This window comes from Fusarium falciforme, chromosome 12, assembly GCF_026873545.1.
Source record: "Fusarium falciforme chromosome 12, complete sequence".
Classification (NCBI taxonomy): Eukaryota; Fungi; Ascomycota; class Sordariomycetes; order Hypocreales; family Nectriaceae; genus Fusarium; species Fusarium falciforme.
In genome coordinates this window covers 2,309,733-2,315,976 of record NC_070555.1, presented here as the reverse complement: position 1 = coordinate 2,315,976, position 6,244 = coordinate 2,309,733, and positions in this window count along the sequence as shown.

Sequence of the window (6,244 nt, the reverse complement as noted above, 5' to 3'; positions counted from 1 at the left end):
TTATTTATCTTTTTTATTTTTATATTACTAAGATATATAATATATTACTTAAGATTATTATAAATTAAGGATTATTATTTACTTTAAAATTTTAATAAAGCCTTATAAGTTACTTAGGAATTAAGTATAAACTCTTTATTATATATTATAAGGAAATAAATAAATAAATAAAATATATAAATTAAATACTAAAATAATACCTTTAATATTATATTAATTATAAATAAACTAATTAGGTTAAAAAGCTATTAGCTATATAGCTAGCTTATAATATAGCAATAAATAAAAATACAAAGATTATATTAGCTTATATTAATTTTAGATTTATTTTAAATACTTATTAATAAACTAGAGCCATAATTATTAATTTTAAGGTAATTTTTATAAATAATTAGCTATAAAACCTATATAAAGAAATAAAAATAAAACTTAAATTTATTAAAAATAAGATAATAAATTATATTAATAAGAAAAGAATTAAGGAATTAATTTTCTTAGAGGGAGATATAATTTATTTTATAATAAAAAATATTAAAATAAAATAATAAAATAAAAAACTTAATTATAAATATATTAGACCTTATAAAATTAAATAAAAAGTCTTAGAAAATACTTATAAATTAGATATATTACTAAAATTTAAGTTTTATTTAATTATTTATATCTTATTACTTAAATTAATAGAAAATATTATCTAAGTTAAGATAAATAGTAAGCTAGAAATAAAAGTTAATAGATTAAAAGAATATATTATAAAAGCTATTCTTAATATAAATAAAATAAATACTAAAATAATATATGTTATTAAATAAAAAGATTATCTAAATATAAAAAATACCTAAGAACCCCCTAAATATCTTATTAATATATAATACCTTCTAAAGAATTTTTATTAATAATATTAAACGGATAAATAAACTTAAGGCTAATAGCACTTTAGTTAATAATATTTATAGTACCTATATACTATATAGTAATTATAGCTTCTAACTCTACCTTCTTAGTTGCCTCTAGCTTATCTAAGGAATAAAGCCTATAGATAGCTATTTTAATACCTTTAATATATAACTAGTCTTTTTAGCGATAAAGTTAGGTTAAATAAGCTAAAACCTTATTTACTCTTACTTAGGCTTCTTATATTTCCCGCTATAGATATATAAAATCCTCTTTAATATACTTTTCCTTAGAATCTAGGCGATTAGACTCTTAGTAAATATAATTTATTAAAGATTATTAGTACTAAAAAACCCTATAAGTAAGAATATATTAATAAGTACTAGAGATATTTATTAATATAGTATATCATAGATTATAATAAGTATATTCTCTTTAATAATTTATTTTCTTAGGTAAGGCTATATAATAAAGGCTATAAGATTAATAAAATAAGTAAAATATAATTTTAAATTTAAAATAATTAATAATATCACCTAGTTTAATGATAGCTAATTACTTCTTAGAAAGGATAAGATAATTAGATATATTAATAAAAGATCTTTATAGGTTAAAGATTAATATATATATATAAAATAATTAAGGTTATAGATATAGCCTTAAGGATAAGACTAATAGAGGGGAGATATTATATCATAGCCTAAGAGACCTCTAGGCTATATAATAAGAAAGACCTATTTTATCTTATTAATTATAAAGGATTAAGATAGATTATACCCTATAGGCTATAATCCCCTTTAATCTATTAAGTAAGATTATAATAGCTTAAGCTCTATAAGTTATAATTTACTATAATCTATCTTATTATATAAATATATAAAATATATTTATTATATTTTCTTATATAATAGCTACCTTAGCTATTAATATAACTTAGTTATACTTAATACCCTTAAGCATATTACTAGATATAATACCCTTATTATTTAAGTATAGCGCGATTAATCTATCTACTAAGGTAAACCTAGCATAACTAGTTTATCCCTTAGGAATACATATAATTATTATATTAATATATTCTTAATATATATAGTATATTTTTATATTATTTTATAGATTAAATAATACCTCTAGGTATTAAGGGCTTTTAGCTAATTCTCTATAATAAGCTTAGATATAGATTTCGTATTTATTTATTATCTTTATATATTCTCTTATTATTTACATATATCTTTCTCTTAGATTATTTTAATAATAATAATGATTATTATTATATAATTAGAGGTAATCTTTTTTTATCATTCTTTATTACTCTTTTAGGGCTTTTATTACTTAAAGTATTCTTAATATAATTCTTTTTATAATTTCTAAGTATTATACTTAAACTTAATTTAATTAATATTATTACTATTTATCTTAGTAATTTAATTATTATATAATAATTTACCTTAATAATTTACCTTTTATTATTTATAGATCTTTTTATATCCTTATAATATATTAACTTAATATTAAGGGCATAAGATATAATTATATTCTATAAGATTATTTTCCTTTATAGTCCCTTTAATAAATTATAATAAGTATTAAAAATTATCTATTTTTTTTATATCTTATAATCTATTTCTTATAATTAAAACCTTTTATAATATCTTCTTAGAAGTTAGCTTATTTATTTACTATTAATAGTTATTAAGCTAAGGCTAATACTATAGGTTTTTCTAGCTTAGCTTTAATATATTTAGTTATAATAATAGTTTATTGCTATAGGAGAGTATCTAGGCTCTCTTTCTTATTATTTAGTTTTAATAAGAGGTTTTATATATTTAGGTTAATAAGGTATAATTAGTAGACCTTTAGGGGTTTAATTAGTTTATAAACTTATTTTTTATAATATTATTAATTATATAGTTATTACTAGCTTATTCCTTTATTAGGTAAGTAGCTTAATAAGGCATAATAATTTCTTTAGCTTAAAGTCTTATTTTATTATATTTTTATTATATTATTTTAAGTATCTTAGTAATATAAATAGCTATCCAAGAGTTATTATCTTAATTAATTATATTTAAGTGCTTTATATTTTCTAAGAGGTTTTATTATAGCTTTAATTAATAATATCCTTTTTTGATATCTTATTATTTCTTATAATATTTATTAGCCTTATAGTCTTTTTTTATAATAATAATAATATTTAATATTTTTATTATCCTTCTAAGCTACTCTAAGTTTTATAAGTCTAAGGCTTATATTATATAAGGTATTATTTTTTCCTTCCCTAGTTAATATTAAAGTAGGGGTTATTAGTTTTATTACTATTAAACCTAGGGTTTTATAGTCTCTTTTATAAGAATTATTAATTATTAATCTTAATTACCTTATTAATATAATTAGTAAGGTTATTAAGTTATTTTTCTTTATAGAGTTTTACTGATATTTCTTTTTTAAGCTTATTAAAGAATAAAAATATTAAGGGCTCCTAATTCTAATTTAACTTTAAGGCAAGTTAGAGGTATTTTATATTATATTCTAAGGTATATTAAGTTTATTAAAATGCCTTAGTCTCTCTTTTAGCTTATACCTTTTTATTAATAATTCTAAAGGCTTATTAAAGCGCTACCTTAAAGGCTTTATAATTTAAGTAAAAGGAATAAATATAAAGTAAATATTAATTAGCTAAGACTATAAGGTATTTTTTTATAATAGGCTTAAATTATATAATAATATAGCTCTTAAGTCTCCCTATAATATATTAGACCTTATTAAAGTCTAACATAAATTATATTTAATAATATATTATAAATATCCTTAGTTAAGTAAGGAATATAAATAGCTTATTTATAATTTTATTAAATAGTTCTAAGGGGTTTAGCTTAAAGATTTCTCTTATATTTCTTTTATTTATAGTAATAGCTATTATATTACTAATATTTTAAATATTATCTAAGTATATTATATTTTAAATATACTAGGTTTTACTTATTTTTTAATAAGCTTATCTATATTATATATTTAGTACTTATAATAGTGATTTATATATAAAGTTACTTAATATCTTTATTATTCTTATTTTTATCCTTTATATCTTGATTAATTAAGACAACCTATGCTAATATATTAGGTAAGTAATTAATAAGTAAGAGCTATTAATAGTTATTTATTAGAGTAGCCTAGGTAGCTATTATATTTAATATTATTTAAGGTAATATAAGTAATTCTTTAAATAAGAGCTATTAATATATAATAATTATATATATTCCTAATGGATAAACTAATTATATTAGGTTTATATTAATAAATAGATTAATTATACTATACTTAAGTAATAAAGGTATTATATCTAGTAATATACTTAAAGCTATTAAGTATAATTAAGTTATATTAATAATTAAGGTAATTATTATATAAGAAAATATAATAAATATATTTTTTATATAGTTTCCCTAGACTAATGATTTTAAGCTTTAGTCTAAGGTAAGACTAATATTTCTATTACTTAGTCCTAGGACTAAGGAGGACGAGGTTTAGTCCCTTTAGTCCCTTGCTTAGTTAGAGCGTTCTGCCAGGCTTCCCCGCCTGGCCTATATCATGGCCGTGACATAACGGACTCAAAGCTTTCGCTCTTTTCTTTAGACTAATATTACCCCTTTGAATTAGCTATTTCTTTAATACTATATAGCTGCGAGGGAAACTCTTATAAATCTAGATTAAGAATAAATTAAATAATAATCTATTCCTCTAGATTAAATAGTCTATGTGATTTCGGAATAATATTATATTAAGTAGGACTACTATAGTACTAGCACTATAGCGAACTATATAGGGCTTTATAGGTCTTTGCAGCGCAGCAAAGAGCTAATTTTTAGTTGCTTTAAAGGGCTTAAAAAGTAAAAAGAACATTTACCTTATTATTTAATTCTAATATATTTAATTATAATATGTTTAATTATAATATATTTAATAATTAAGAAATATATAATTATATAAAAGAAGAGACATTAAGGGATTTTTAATTTACTTACTAATTTAATCTACTTACTAATGATATATGTTATACTGCTTTCTTTTTCTTTAAATACCTAAAAATATTTTGTTAATATTTTTAATAGCTATATAGCCCGTTTTCGAAAATATAATATTCTTACTTTTAGCTATACAATATGAGTGTCCGGCAAGCTTGTTTGTGTCAGACAGTACGTGTATTCGGTCCATTGGTTGAATTCGTGTATTTGTGTTGTGTTTGTGTTCTCTGTTACGCGGCTTTGTGCGGGCCCGCAAAACAACGACTGACGTGCCCCGGCCCTATTGGCGGGGTATCACAAAGGAATCCTTTGTCTTTCGCCTCAGCCACTATCATACTTGATCTTAGCAAGCTTCGGTCGCAATACAACCATTTTGCCTACCTAGCTTTCTGTGGCCTAAGAGATCATAACCGTAACATTCTCGTTAAATATCTGCCCCTGAAGGACCAGCTTTTAATCTTAAGATCATTGACCCACACGTGACACCCCAGCATATTTAACAGTTTGACTGGCATACTTACCATGCGCGTTAGTTAAACTATTTTAAGTTACATCTCGAGAGAGAGCATAAGCTAGATATTAATAAGCTTTAAGCTATAAACTATTTTACTATGTCTAAGAATCCTCGCATTAGAGAGATATCTACCCTATCTATGACTAAGATAATACTTAAAGTATTCTCTTTAACCCTTTATCTAGTATATATTTAGGATATAAGCGAACTATATAAAACTATCTAGGCTCCTTACTTCTATAACTAGTTCTTAAAGTAGTATATACTTTTTTTTTTCTTAATAGTATTAAAATATTATAATTAGGAATTAACTAGCTTAGGGCTATAGCTAATAGAGTTACTATTTAAAATAGAGAAGTGTTTAGCTTTTAATATAAAATCTTATACTCCTTTAAGAATTAAGCTATATGCCTATAACTCTCTGCTAGATATAATTAATATAATTTAATATATATTTAAATATATTCTTAGTTAGTTAAAAGAGAAATAGCTACCTTATTTATAAGGCTAAATATAAATTTAAAGAGTTTATAAATTTATTAATACTAATATAAGGATAGGCTATATAGCTTTAATACTTATATATAATAATTATATATTCCCTAAAAGATAAACTAGTTATACTAGGTTTATATTAGTAAAGAGTACTAGGTATAGTCTAAGTAATAAATATATAAGTTATATCTAGTAATATAATATATATAATAAGTAAGTAAGCTAGGTAAGTAAGTAGGCTAAAAATCCCTTAATATCTCCTCTTTTTAATTAATTAATTAATTCTTAATTAGCTAAGATATCTTAATTAAATAAAGAG